The sequence below is a fragment of the Phyllobates terribilis genome, unplaced genomic scaffold, assembly GCF_046119375.1.
Source record: "Phyllobates terribilis strain yellow unplaced genomic scaffold, ASM4611937v1 Scaffold_280__1_contigs__length_2496652, whole genome shotgun sequence".
Taxonomy (NCBI): Eukaryota; Metazoa; Chordata; class Amphibia; order Anura; family Dendrobatidae; genus Phyllobates; species Phyllobates terribilis.
The window spans coordinates 2,016,083-2,032,029 of NW_027363040.1; positions in this window are offsets into that span (position 1 = coordinate 2,016,083).

The window sequence follows — 15,947 nt, forward strand, 5'->3', positions numbered from 1 at the left end:
AATCCTGTAATTGAGCTTGTTGCAGAAGCAATGGCAGCCCATTCAACATCAACTCGCACTTGTCAATGGTGCTTTGACACACACACATCTTTCTTTGCGCATTTAATTTCTTGAATACAGATTTAGAAAATGGCCTGATCCGTAATGCGTTTTGAGAAATAACATGCATAAGCATGGCCGATCCGCATTAAAAAAGCAGCCATAGAGTGTCCAGGAAACTTCCCCCACACCTTTCTTAGCCAGGGCTGCTTTTCGGCAGGGTTGGACGGGCCCACCAGAGAACCGGAGACTCCTCCGGCGGGCCCTGGCTTCTCCTTCAGGAGAGTTCATAGTGCCGAGGTGAGGCCATGATGATGATAGAGGCCATCATCTGCTTAGTTTTCTGTTACTTGGAATGCAATTGCAAGTATGCAGCCAGCCACCCACCCACCCACAGGCCGCAACACTAAACTGACAGATTTCTGGGCAGCTCTTTGCACTTGAAATATGGCCTTTTAAGCTTGTGGAGGTGGAAGCTCTCCCAGGAAGTCCTCTAAAGCTGCTTGCACTTGAAATGTGGCCTGAACATTACTGCTGGTACTTTTCTGTGGGAAGTTTCTTGCCTCCTACCAGCCTGGAATATTTCCAGCAAACTATGGTACAACACTATGGTATTAACACTGCCCCCAGTACCAGTAGCGAAGCCATCCTCAATTTCCTTCTCTGGAATTTTATTTGGTAGACTGAGTGGCTGCCCAAATACATTTTCTCACAAAGGAGCTGATGATAGAGTGGCAATAGGTTCAAGTTTCTCCAGCCTGTTAGATATTAGAGGGTGAACGGCAGCACATTGGATCAGTGGTTAGCACTGAAGTCTTGCAGCACTGGGATCCTGGGTTCAAATCCCAGCAAGGACAACATCTGCAAGAAATTTGTATGTTCTCCCCATGTTTGCATGTGTTTCCTCCTCAGTAAAAATAGTGTCCTGGAATCTTCCCACACACTTTTCTTAGCCAGGACTGCTTTTCGGCAGGGTTGGACAGTACCACCAGAGAATTCTCTGGTCTGCCTTGGCTTCTACCTCAGGAGAGTTCATGATAGCGCTAACTTTGCAGCTGCTATGGGGCTCTTGAGCGGGTGAGAAAGGTTAGCCCTCAGAAACAAATCCTCTGGTGGGCACAATGTTTTTCAATCTGAAACAGCTTCTCAGTGGGAGTTGTATTTCACCACAGCCATATTCTTTAGCTCTGTTAAAGGACTGGCATAGACTGAAACCTTATCTACCCCGGTTGTCATTTCTCCGTCACCAGGTTCCGCCCATTGTAACACACGACCATGCCTGGCTGTATGTTCAGCGGTGAGAGCCACAGATCAAGCTGCTGTGTTACAGCTTTCAACAACTATGCAGCGCTGGGCGGTTTGTCAATTAAGCATTAAGCATGTTATCTTCAGCACAGCCTGTTGCTGTTTGACCAAGGCAGTGCTGTCAGCTTGTGACTGATGTGGTCATTTCGGAGATGGAGGAGGAGGTGCATGAGCTGAACAATGTGATTACATTGAGGTTAAATTGGTGATGCTGTTTTTTATACTAAAGAAAGATCCTATTGTTATGTTTTTTTATGTTATTTTTTATGACAAATGCATTCATCGGGAAATGTCATTTTAACATTTTACAACCTCATCTGGCAATGTGGTGTCATCAGACACATCCTATTTTATTTATGATGGAGGGACTCTGAAAGTCATAAAGCCTATTTTTATAGGGACATCAGACGGCCCTTACTATTCTTAAAAGGCCAGCAGTCGGCCCTAGCTATTGTTAGAGAGCCATCAGAGGGATATGCTTTGTTGTTCCCATTATTAACAAGTGGGTCTCCTATACTGTTATTGCGCATCCAGTGACTGCAAGGGTTGTCAAAAATTTGGACGCAACCTAATACCCCTTTGAAGAGACATAGAGGAGGGTCTCAGTAAAAAAAATGTTCCCATTATAAAGGAGCGGGTCTTCTATAGTGGTAATGCCCATGCTGTGACTGCAAGGGTGGCCAAAATTTTTGAAAAAAAACACTAACAATTTAAAGACACAAAGAGCATGGCCACAGTAACAAGGTACAACATGTTCCCGTTAGAAAGGAGAGGGTCAGCTATACAGTTATAGGGTATGCAGTGAGTCCAACGGCTGACAAATTTTAGGAAAAACCCCACTAAGAATTTAAGGACACACAGAGCAGGGCCACAGTAACAAGGTACGACATGTTCCCATTAGAAAGTAGAGGGTCTGCTATACAGTTATAGGGTATGCAGTGAATCCAACGGCTGACAAATTTTAATGAAAAACCCCAATAAGAATTTAAAGACACACAGAGCAGGGCCACAGTAACGACAAATTCCCATTAGAAATGATAGGGTCGGCTATACAATTATAGGGTATGCAGTGAGTCCAACGGCTGACAGATTTTAGGAAAATCCCCACTAAGAATTTAAAGACACGCAGAGCAGGGCCACAGTAACAAGATATGACATGTACCCATTAGAAAGGAGAGGGTCTGCTATACAGTTATAGGGTATGCAGTGAGTCCAACGGCTGACCAAGTTTAGGAAAAAACCCACTAAGAATTTAAAGACACATAGACCAGGCCACAGTAATGACAAATTCCCATTAGAAAGGAGAGAGTCTCCCATAGTGTTGGACTATGCAGTGAATTCAAGGGCTGCCAAAAATTTGGAGGCACTTCAATGGACATTGGAAAAAATTTTTACCATTAGAAAGGAGCGGGCCTCCTATACTTGTAATGCCATGCACTAAGTGTATGGGCTGACAAACATTTACTCCTGGGGGGTATACATGAACATACTGTATAAAAAAAATTTTTTACGGGCATCATAAAAATGTAGCGCCCCGAGGGCTCGGCCGCTTCAGGGGTATTGCACCTCTGCCAGAGGTGTGATATTCCACTCCCGGGTAAGGATGAAGTATGGATCAGGGTTCAGTTAGCTGCATACAGCACACTTACCCAATTTCCGAGGGACAGCTCAACAGTGCTCCCATTAGACAGAAATGCAGGCACGACAGACCGTGTCCCTGGCTTCAGTGGGGAGGGCGTAGGAATACCCAGTGATGTAGGAGCAGATAGCGGTTGGTTCCTGAGCGTAGATAGGAGCCCATTGTTTGCTGGTCACCTGGGCTCATGTTCTAGAGGGAGGTATAAAAGGTGGGCACCATCTTAGAACAGTGTTCTGTCAGAGAGAAGAAGTGACAGAGTGGGGGCCTCTGCAAGTGGCTCTGCTCCGTAGGCGGGCCTAGCCTCTGAGGCCCAGCCAGCACAGAGAGAAGAGAAGAAGAGAAGTTCAGTGAGTGGAGTGAAAGAAGGAGTTCAGCCAGAGAGGGCTGACAGGGAGCTGTGGCTCAGTCTGGGCCCAGCTCCACGAGGCAGGCCTAGGGTGAAGGCCAGGAACAGAAAGGAACAAGAACAGAAAGGAACAAGAACAGAAAGGAACAGAAGAGAAAGAGAGAAACAGAAGGGCTCAGGAACAAGACGGCAGAAGGGACCCTAAGAATCCACGAGAATACAGGGTGATGGGTCAGGCAGATTAAGGATACCGGATCCCTAGTTGGTGGAGGAGAAACAGCCCTCAGCCAAAGACCGGAGGTCGTGATCATTTATTGGTGCGACACCTCATCAAACCTGCTAGGAAGGCACCATATAGGACAGCGGGGAACGGGAACCACGTTTACCCGCACAAGTCCGCGGCAGCTGGACAAAAGTGGGTCACTGGTGAGGCAGGCCAGAGAAAGGATTGAAGGGGGTCCTGTGCCATGCTCCTGAACTGCCTGGGGTTTACCGAGCCCCTCACCTGGTGGACGCAACACGGCTCGGGCGGTCATTGCTGACAGAAGTGACCCGGAGTACATGAACTGTGAGTAAAAGACATTGGACTGCAGTACGTTGTCTGTGTACTCTTTCGCTCCTCCAGCACTAACGGCACTGGGACTCTCTGCACCATCACCCCCACCATCCACTACACTGCCCTGGGGCTGCACTCTTCCCGTGGGGAGTCACACTACCTCAGCTGCATACATCATCAGCCCCAGCTGTCTGCCTTGCAGCGGCGGTTCATAATAACCGCAATCCAAGGGTGGCGTAGTCGGACATCACTTAGGACTGCTAAAGGACTACCACTGGTCTGACCACCCTGAGCCACGGAACCGGGTCGCCACTATTACCCCCACCATCTCCCTATTGCTCGGCTCCGAGTGCCCCACGGCCCAGGGGCGAGTCAAACACCCTTTAAAAAAATTATGTGGGTGTTGCATCATGGACCACGGTCACCCTGGTGATATGGTGGTGGAGGATGAGGAGAAGGAGGAGGACAAGAGCAAATAGCCAAAATCAGGAAGCGTATACCCATGTTTGGGTGTGAAAAGGTGCATGGGAATACAAGCTGGCGGCAGGGCAGGCCAGGACCTCCAAGGCATAGAGAGCCAGTTCATTCCACATATCTAGCTTGGATACCCAATATTTATAAGGCACAGAGGAATCACGGAGGACGTTGGTACGGTACGGCAAGGTACTCCCTCAGCATCTTCCCAAACTTTGCACTCCTTGTGAGTCAGAGCCTGTGCGATGGGAGGGTCTGAGAAAACTCTCCCAGAACATTGACAGTGTTCCCCTGCCTCTGCTGGATTGAAGTTGTGTCTCTCTCGCCTGTACTCCTTGGTTGTCGAACGAAGTGTGCCCTCTGCCTCCAGCGTTTTCAGATGGGAATTTTTTTAATAGTTCCGCAACAAGGGCCTTCTGGTACTGCCTCATTTTTGTACACCTGTCCTCCTCAGGAATAACAGATATAAAGTTCTCCTTGTAGAGTGGGTCTAGAAGTGTCACCAACCAGTAATTACCTAAAATTTTGAGAATGCGAGGGTCATGGGAAAGGCAGCATAACATAAACTCAGCCATGCGTGCCAGACTACTAACAGGCAAGACTTCCGTGTCCTCACCAAGAGGATGACTGACCATGCTCTCCTCCTCCTCCTCTCTGTCCTCTGGCCATCCACGCTGAACAGACGGTATGACAGCTGTGCAGATAGCACCGTCTATAGTGCATGAAACTAGTTCCTGTCCCTTCTCCTCCTCCTCTTCCTCATTGTCACCCAATCCACGTTGGGATGAGATGAGGCTTGGCTGTGTGTAATCACCCTGTATGGTTAATTGCTCCATCTTATCGTGCTCCGCCTGCAATGCATCATCTTTGATTGTGAGCAGAGAGCGTTTCAGAAGACAGAGAAGCGGGATGGTGACGCTAATTATGGCGTCATCGACGCTCACCATCTTGGTGGAGTCCTCAAAGTTTTGGAGGATGGTACATATGTCTGACATCCACGTCCACTACTGAGGTCTTATGTGTGGAGTCTGAACTGAATACCGATAGCCTTTTTGATGCTGGTACTCAACAACTGCCCTCTTCTGCTCACAAATCCTTCCCAACATCTGCAATGTAGAGTTCCAACATGTGGGGACATCACACACCAGTCTGTGAGCCAGAAGCTGCAAACGCTGCTGAAACACTGCAAGGGCGGCGGAAGCTGTAGCTGACTTTCTAAAATGGGCACACAGGCGGCATACTTTAACAAGCAGATCCGACTGCTCCGGGTAGGATTTGAGTAACCACTGAACCACGAGGTTAAGCACATGGGCCAGGCATGGTACGTGTGTGAGCTCGCCTCGCCTCAGAGCCGCCACCAGGTTCTGGCCATTGTCACACACGACCATGCCTGGCTGTAGGTTCAGCGGTTTGAGCCACAGATCTGCCTGCTCTTTCAGAGCTGTCCATAACTCTTCAGCATTGTGTGTTTTTTCACCTAAGCATATTAGCTTCAGCACAGCCTGTTGCCGCTTGGCCGAGGCAGTGCTGCAGTGCTTCCAGCTTGTGACTGATGTGGTCATTTCGGAGATGGAGGCTGAGGAGGAGGAGGAGGCTGAGGAGCATGAGGTTCAGGAGCTGTAGACCGTGGGGGCAACCCTGATTGACCTAGGGCCTGCAATCCTTGGCGTCGGGAGGACGTGTTCCGTCCCAAGGTCCGACTGGGTCCCGGCTTCCACTATGTTAACCCAGTGTGCCATCAGCGAGATGTACCGTCCCTGCTCACAAGCACTTGTCCACGTGTCTTTGGTTAGGTGGACTTTACCGGTAACTGCGTTGTTGAGGGCACGGCTAATGTTTTGGGACACGTGCTTGTGTAATGTGGGGACGGCACACTGGGAGAAATAGTGGCGGCTGGGGACAGAGTACCAAGGGACGGCCGCCGCCATCAGGTTGCGGAATGCTTCTGTCTCCGCAAGCCTAAAAGGCAACATTTAAAGCCAAGCAGTCGTGAATTGTGAGAATTTAGTATTGTGACCTGTGGGACGTTGGCTGCATATTTGCGCTTGCATTCCAAGGACTGGAGTATGAACAACTGAACGCTGCGCTGGGACAAGGACATGGACGTGCTTCCTGATGCTGCTACTTGAGAGTGTGCAATGACAGGTGCAGGGCAGGAGGCATCTTTGCATGCACTATGGACAGGGGATTGACTTGCATGCACAACAGCAGAAGAAGCAATGGTGCCACCTGTAGACACTGTTCCTGGACCCTGGTGTTCGGCCCACAAAGTCGAGTGTTTTGCTGCCATGTGCCTGATCATGCTGGTGGTGGTCAGGCTGGTCGTTTTGTCACCCCTGCTAATGCTGGTCTGGCTCGTGATGCAAATGGCCTTTTTGGAGTTATCGGCAGAGTCTTTATAAAACAACCAGACTCGGGAAGACCTAACAGTTGTAGTGGCAACTTCCTTCGTGTTGGTGTTACGGGAAATGGTAGCCTGCCTTCTGTCTGCGGCCACCACACTGCTTCTTCCTGCCTGTTGGGGTGCTCTGCCTCCCTCCCCCTGTGTGCTGCTGTCCTTGCTCTGCATGTCCTCCTGCCAGGTTGGGTCAGTTACTATATCATCCACCACCTCGTCTCCCACTTCTGCACCCTGGTACTATTCCTGACTTTCTGCCAATTGTGTCTCATCATCGTCCACCTCTTGTGACAGTTTCCCACCGTCGCCTTCGTGTGACCGTGGCTGCTCAAATATTTGGGCATCGCTACACGTGATCTCCTCTTGCCCCGCTTCAAGTGGACCGGGCGAGAGGCCCGAATCTATAAATGGAAAAGTGAACAGCTCTTCAGATTGTCCAAATGTGGGATCAGTTGTCTCTGGGTACTCGGCATGGTGGGAGGAAGGAGGATCAGGGTGAGGAATATGAGGTCCAGACTCATGGCTACTGAGACTTGACCGTGTGGAAGACAGGGTGGTGTTGGTGGTGGCTAAGTGATTGGAAGCATTATCCGCTATCCAACAAACAACCTTTTGACACTGATCTGGGTTCAATAGTGGTGTGCTGCGGTCCCCTAGAAATTGGGACAGGAAGGTCAGGCGAGAAGATGTGGGTGTTTGTTGTGGCACAATTTCGGCTTGCCCACGGCCTTGTCCTCGGCCTCTGCATGTACCATTACCATCACGTCCAGTTCCCCGTCCCTTGCCACGTGCCTTGCCCATTTTAAATGGAGGATAGTATCTTCCACGCTCACTACAAATGACTGAGTTTGAAGCGAAGTTATATGTGATCGGTGTGATGGAGAAAACAGAGTTTTAAATACCTGGCCTGTAGGTAAGTAGTGTGAACACCAAACTGCTGTGAATTGCTTCACTGACACACTGAAAAAATGGAGGCCAGAAATGGCAGTATTTTCTGACAACGTATATGTGATCCGTGTGACGGAGAAAACACAGTTTTAAATAGCTGGATTTCTAGCGCTCTAACATGGAAAGGACCTGGCTGTATTCTGCAGTGCCAATAAGCAAATGGCGCAGAAAAACGGTGTTCTCTGGATTGCTTTATAAGCAAATAATAAGGATTAAGATCCAAAGAAAAGTATTCCTCGCCCCTGAGACCTGGGCCTTTGTATAGAAATATCTAACAGCAGCAGAAGGCAGAATTGGAATGGAGCCTCTTGTGCTATATGCACTGCAGTCTGCTATATACACTGCCTGCCGGCCTATATACACTGCCTGCCTGATATCTCTGCAGATGGATTAGTCCTCAGAAGGACTGTTTGTTGAGATGGATATGTGTAATGTGCGGTTTTTCTCACTACACTACCTAATGCACGATCAAATCTCTCCCTAACGCAGCAGCAGCTCTCCCTACACTGTCTGATCCGGAGTGACTGTGATGAGCATGGCGGCGCCAGGTCAGATATAGACCTGATGACGCTGTGCGGCCAGCCAGTCACTGTAATGCCCACAACCAACATAGCTATGGCATTACAGTGCATGGCAGGCAATCCCTGCATGTTCATTGGCTCTGTAAAGAGCGCCAAACATGCAGGGAGGGGACCCGACTTCCTGCCCGACCAACCCGGAAATACTCGGTGAGCGCAGAGCATCTCGAGTAGTGAGATACTCGGGCGAGCACCGAGCAGTAGCGAGCATGCTCGCTCATCACTAGTTGTCATTAAGATTTAAAAAGAGAAAACACAGAAATGTGACAGTAAGTGGCTTCACCCAACCAATAACCATGAGTGGAGAAAAAGTGTTTTTGTTATCATTCATTTTCTCTGAAACAAGGCCAAGAAAGGAAAAATTCTGCTGGGGTATGTAAACTTTTGAGCAGAACTGTATATGCGCCAGCCCCAGTGTCTTCTATTCTATATACTCCAGCCCCAGTGTCTCCTATTCTATATACTCCAGCTTCTTCTGTGATGTATATGCTCTAGCCCCAATGTATCCTGTGATGAATATACGCCAGCCCCAGTGTCTCCTATTCTATATACTCCAGCCCCAGTGTCTCCTATTCTATATACTCCAGCTTCTTCTGTGATGTATATGCTCTAGCCCCAATGTATCCTGTGATGAATATACGCCAGCCCCAGTGTCTCCTATTCTATATACTCCAGCTCCAGTGTCTTCTGTGACGTAGCTAATGTAGCCCTAATGTCTCTTATGCAGAGGCGTCGCATAATAAAGCAGTGAGACACAAGCTCCCTGCCCTATCACTATCTCTTTCATATGCCACAGATCGCCATAGGCCTGCGGTTAACGAGATGTCAGCATACTCACGCAGGTGGCTCGGTGACATCATTGCATCGCTCTGCTCTGCAGTCCCGCCATGGAAGAGGAGACAGAGGCCGTGATGTAGGGAATCAGGATTAAGTGAGAATAAACTTTATTTTTTTAAGTGATCGGGCAGTGGAGCCATCCTACTATATATCTGGAGTAGTGGGTCCATCATACTACATATGGAGTAGTGGGGCCATTATACTATATGTATGTGGGGCAGTGGGACCATCATAGTATATACAGGTGCATCTCACTAAATTAGAATATCTTCAAAAAGTTAATTTATTCCAGTTCTTCAATACTGTTTCAGTATGCTCCACAATCATGAGGAAGACTGCTGACTTGACAGATGTCCAGAAGGCAGTCATTGACACACTCCACAATGTCCTAGAGTTCCAATTTTAATTTGGAAATCAAGGTCCCAGAGTCTGGAGGAAGAGTGTAGAGTCCACAATCCAAGCTGCTTGAGGTCTAGTGTGAAGGCTCCACAATCAGTAAAGGTTTGGGGGGCCATGTCATCTGCTGGTGTAGGTCCACTGTGTTTTATCAAGACCAAAGTCAGCACAGTCGGCTACCAGGACATTTTACAGCACTTCATGCTTCCCTCTGCCGACAAGCTTTTTGGAGATGGAAATGTCATTCTCCAGCAAGACTTGGCCCCTGTCCACACGGCCAAAAGTACTAATACCTGGTTTACACACAACAGTATCACTGTGCTTGATTGGCAGCAAACTCGCCTGACCTTAACCCCATAGAGAATCTATTATAGAGAATCTATGGGGTATTGTCAAGAGGAAGATGAGAGACACCAGACCCAACAATGCAGATGAGCTGAAAGGCAGCTTTTTGTATTGAAGAACTGAAATAAATTAACTTTTTGATGATATTCTAATTTAGTGAGATGCACCTGTATATGGAGCAGTGGGACCATCATGGTATATATATGGAGGAGTGGGGGCATCATACTAAATATAGAGCAGTGTGTGTGTGTCACCCCAGGCCTGGATGCCACAAACAATAATCTGTTTCTGAAAGCAGGAGGAAGGTCCCCTGGTTAGGGACAATTAGCATACAGCACCTCCTGTCCCAGGCCAGCAGGGGGAGCTGGCTGCCCCTATAAAAGCTGGAACTGGGGGCAGGGTTAGAGAAAACTGGACGACCTAGCTCAGGAGTGAGACTAGTCCCAGAGAAGGAGGGACAGTTCAGCTGTAGCTGAGGAGTCCGTGAGGCAGAGGAGAAACTGCAAGCCAGGGACAGAGGCGACGAGAGCCGGTCCTGGAAGAGAACCAATCTACCGGACATTGGGGTCCGAGGCTGTCAGGGTTACAAGCTCAGCAGCAGAGAACCAACCTCCGAGGGATTTCAGGTCCCTTGGCCTATGAAGCCTGCAGGCTCCGCCACACAGAGGGACCAGTACATCGAGGAGCAAGCAACAGGTACCCAAGGCCTGAGTCGCAAGCCATACAGGAGAGAAGTACACGGCCAGCTCAGGGACGTGGGCTATTACACCACGAAAAGGGGGATAGTCAGAAAGAGCATAGAGAGAACGGTAGGCCTACACACTCACCCTGACCAGTGGGGCTCGCCCGAATGCTCTCAGACACCCAGGCCCATTCCTAACCGGTACTGTTGGGTCATTAATAATATCTACAATAAAGACCCTGAACTGTTTGAAGCGGACTCTGAACTCTTACTATTGCGGCCTGCACTATCACCCCCAACATCCACCTACACTGCCCTGAGGCTACACTCTTCCCGTGGGGAGTTATCCTACCCCTGTGCTGCACACCAACACCAGCCTCAGTGGTCTGCCTTGCAGCGGCGGTTATCTCCAACCGCAATCCACGGGTGGCGTAGTCGGACATTCAAAACACTGATAAATAGACTGCCACCATTTGGTCTGACCACCCTGAGCCACGGGATCGGGTTGCCACTACTACCCCCATCAGCACCGTACACTAAAAGGCCCGGTTCCGGGTACCCCACGGCCCAGGGGGCGAGTCAGCTCTGGCGTAGTCGGCAGAATTGTGACCAACCCGCCACAAACGGGTATTGCGTGCCTGGAAAAGACTCTATACATATCTGAGTGAAGTTTCCCGCCATTCGGGGCCATTTCCCGCCAATCGGAGCCGTTTCCCGCCATTGGGCGCCATCTTCGGGACGCCGCGCGGGAAGAAGAGGGGCGTGGACGTCCAAAAACGCGCGAGACCTGAAGCTCCGCCCTACGCTGAGACGCTGCGTAAGGTCCTGGAAGGAGATCCAGCGGATGCCGACGTCATCACCGAGCAACGCAAGGTCCTCGCCCAGAGCATCGCGAGCGGAGCCGCGGCCTACAGAAGAGGATCGCCAGAAGGTAGGCCACGGTTAACTAGGGGGGAGGAAGATGTCGGACGCGGAGGGACCCTCTACCACCAGCGTAGCCGCTGCAGCTGTGATGCCGTTTTCCATGCCCTATATCCATAGGCGGATTATAATGAGGGCAATCCGGGCAACCGCCCAGGGCCCCAAGCCTGCAGGGGGCACGCGGCTCCCGGCGGGGTGTCTAATGCCGGATTGCCCTCATTATATGTGCGGGCCGCCGCGGCACATAGCCGTAGCAGTGGCAGGAGGGGGGGCCCGGACCGCTCCCCCAGCAGTGGCCGCCGCTACTTCTTCATAGGCCGGGCCAGCACTGCAGCAGTTAACTTCCCTGTGCTGGCCCGGCCGCGTCACTGCTAGGAGACACGGCCCTATGCGCGGCTGTGTCTCCTAGCTGTGACGTCACGCAGTGCGCCCCGGCCTGCAGTGCTGCACCGGAAAATTGAGAGAGCAGGCAGGAGGAATTGAGCCGGGGGATGGTGAGTGTGTGTGTGTGGGCAGATGTGTGTGTGGGCAGGTGTGTGTGTTTGTGGGCAGGTGTCTGTGGGGGCAGGTGTCTGTGTGGGCAGGTGTGTGTGTGTGTGTGTGTATATGTGTGTGTGTGTGTATATGTGTGTGTGTCTGTGTGGGCAGGTGTGTGTGTGTGTATATGTGTGTGTGTGTATATGTGTGTGTGTGTGTGGGCAGGTGTCTGTGTGGGCAGGTGTCTGTGTGGGCAGGTGTGGGTGTGTGTGTGGGCAGGTGTGTGTGTGTGTGGGCAGGTGTGTGTGTGGGCAGGTGTGTGTATATGGGTGTGTGTGTGTGTTTGTGGGCAGGTGTCTGTGTGGGCAGGTGTGTGTGTGGGCAGGTGTGTGTGTGTGTGTGTGTGTGGGCAGGTTAGAAAGTCTTGCCCTGTTGAACACTACACCTGACTTGAGGCCACCACCTCTTGGTTGTCCAATGTTCTTGCTTCTCTAGGGCTCTTCTCAGATATTCATTATACCAGCTCCCCAGAATACCAAAGTTAGGGTGGGTGACCGCGAGCCCTGGTGGTGGTCATAACTGCGGCCACCCAGGGGCGATACTCCATAACAACAATCCCCTGAGGTGGTGTAGGATGTAAGGACCTATTCACACTACATTCAGCGCTGCATTCAGGTCTTTACATAAGGCTTACAACTGAATCCCTGAAATTCAGGATTGTGCTGTCTGAAATGAGACATCTGAAAGCAGAGAAAATGGAGCCTAAAGATTCAGACTTTAGCCTCGGTTTGCCTTTGTTCAAATCAATGGCTATGTCAAGGCACATCTGAATGCCATTTTTCAGGGATTTAGATAGAAGCCTGGAAAGAGGAGATGAATGCATTGCAGAATTCAGTGTGAATAGGCCCTTATATCTGGAGTCTTGATATTGATGCCACAAGCATTTTACTTGTTTTTAACTTAAAAAAAAAAATACACACACACAAATTATACACACACACACACTATACATACACACACACTATACATACACACACATTATACACACACACACACACTATACATACACACACACACACACACTATACACACACACACACTATACATACACACACATTATACACGCACACTATATATACACACACACAGATGTGTATGTGGGCAGGTGTGTGTGTGTGGGCATGTGTGTGTGTGTGTGGGCTGGTGTGTGTGTGTGTGATGTCTGCCTGTTTGTGTGTGTGTGTGTGTGTGTGGGCAGATGTCATTGTGTGATGTCTGTTTGTATGTATTTTTGTGTTTCAAATGTGTTTATGCGTGTCTGTATATGTTTGTGTGTGTGTATGACTGCATGCGGCCTCCTGATGAGTATAATTGGCGCCGTGCGGCCTCCTGATGTCTCGGGGGGTGCTCCGTGCAGCATCACGTTGTGCATAAATGGCTACGTGCGGCCCCCCGCTGTTTATAGACGGCGCCGTGCGGCCCCCCGCTGTGTGTAGATGGCTACGTGCGCCCCCCGCTGTGTATAGATGGCTACGTGCGGCCCCCCGCTGAGTATAGATGTCGCCGTGCGGCCTCCTGCTGTGTATAGATGGCTACGTGCGGTCTCACGCTGAGTATAGATGGCGCGGTGCGGCCTCCTGCTGTCTCTGGGGGGAGCGCCGTGCGGCATCTATACTCAGCAGGAGGCCGCACGTAGCCATCTATACACGTATACTCAGCAGGAGGCCGCACGTAGCCATCTATACGGTGCCATCTATACACAGCGGGAGGCCGCACGGCGCCATCTATACACAGCGGGAGGCCGCTCGGCGCCATCTATACACAGCGGGAGGCCGCACGGCGCCATCTATACACAGCGGGAGTCTCAGTGCTTTGCAAGAGCAGTCAATAAATTCTGCTTGACTAATTCTGAGCACCATAAAGTCTGGTTCGCTTCTAACCTGCTGTCTTCATTTTCAGCTTGCTGAATTCTAACTCATTTACTGTCATTCGAGACGATGCCTTTGCTGGTCTCTTTCACCTTGAATACCTGTAAGTGCTCCACTTAATGTCATATTTTTGATTCTGTTCTTCTTCATCTTTTGGCATGTGCAATTGTATGAGCAAGTATTCATATGAATTTATGACCTACTTAAACCTTTGAGGACCTTAAATTTTATTCAATCAAATTTTTTTCCAGTTTAAAACTATGGGACATATATGTGCCTTGGTCCTCAAAGGGTTTTTAAAGGAGCTGCAAACATAAATACGAAAAAAATAATTCAATTAGTGCTTTTTGTGCTCATTTAATTTTTATTTGAAGTCCATTTTTTTTATATACCTTGAAATTAAGCCCTACCCCATGGAATGAAGCCCTACCTACATGACATCTGAGAGCTACATGGATCCCGCTTGTGAGGTGCCTGTCCGTCACTACTATTCAGTTTTAGGGTCCACTCACTAAGCCATATATTCTCTCATGCAAGAGAATAGGGCCAATTATGCTAATGACACTGGGCTCAAACTCAGTCAGAGCTTCAACTGAGTGTGATCCGATTCTCTCGCAGCACAGATATGGAGAAGATGGAGAACTTAATTTCTCCATCTTCTCCATAGTCTCTGTGAGCGTTCATCGGACTGCACTTGGATGACATCCGAGTGCAGTCCAATGTTTTACGTGCACCCATAGACTTGTATGGGTGCACATGGTCCGAATATCGAATGAGATTATTTTCTCATGCCAATAATCGCACTGTCCCATAGTATAACATAGGGCCGAGTCCTATCCGATAAAACATAACATAGCATTCGGCCGTGTTATACGACAATGTGAGCGAGCCCTTAGAGTCAAGGAATATTTACATGCAGATGATGATATTACTCTCCAAGTGTATATTTTTTTAGGCGAGTTCATAGTAAATGATTTGCATTTTTGACATGTGATCAACTAAAGAACAAGAAAGATTTAGGACCTCGCCTATAGAGAAACGGAAAATAGTTTGGAGGACTTGCATGTCCTTTTTTATTTATTATGAGAAAATCATAAAAGATCCCGTTTTTTAACCATGCTGTGACTTTCTGCTGAGGGAGAGGGAGAGAGCTGCCCTATTCAGAGTCTGTAATAAGACCTGCTGACAAAAGTGTTGAAGATACAGTCTAATGTGAATTAACAATGAAAAAAAGTTAATTTAACAAATGGCTTGTATTTTTTTTAATACAAACTTTTTTGTCTTTACAGCTCCTTTAAAGGGAATCTGTCATCAGGTTTTTGCCACCTAATCCCGTGAACTATCACATGATCTATCACAGGGGATCATGTGACATGTCACGTGATAAATCAGGTGTGTGGAGGGAGCCCGCGCCTTCTAAACTGCCCGGGGCCCTTGCTACTCTTAATCCACCCCTGCCTATATCCCCGGAGCGGCCTGGCTGCCCCAGTATGCCGGCGAGTCGCATACCTTGGGCGACTTTAAAGAAAGGCTGTATAGACTGTTCAAAGTTTATCCCCTGACAGAAGAACAGAAAGTAAGCATACTGATAGGGCAGTTAACTGGTGCGGCCCAGCGGGAGGCAAAGTCTTGGACAGCTGAGGAGAAAAGGACTGTAAGGGGGGTTCTGACCCATCTACGGGACACCTTTGATACCCGTACCTCAGCAGAAATCAAAATGCGGTTCTATGGATGTAAGCAGCGAGCTCAAGATAGCATCCGAGATTCTGCCCTAAATTTACAGGAAGCCTTGGGGGCAATTAAGCAAGCTGACCCTGGCAGCGTGCAGGATACAGATAAACTATTGACTGACCAGTTCATAGAAGGTCTGATGTCCAGCGCCCACAGAACCCAGCTGCGCCTCATGGCCCTACAGAACCCCGATTTGACTTTTGCACAGTTCAAAGATAGGGCCATCCAGGTGCTCCGAGAACCTGCACCGGGTGGCGCTGTAGCTTCCCGGCGCCCTGCCATCCCGTACCACCAGCGGGCGGCGCCCTATCCCGCAGACCTTGTGGGGGCTGATGCGCACGCCCTAA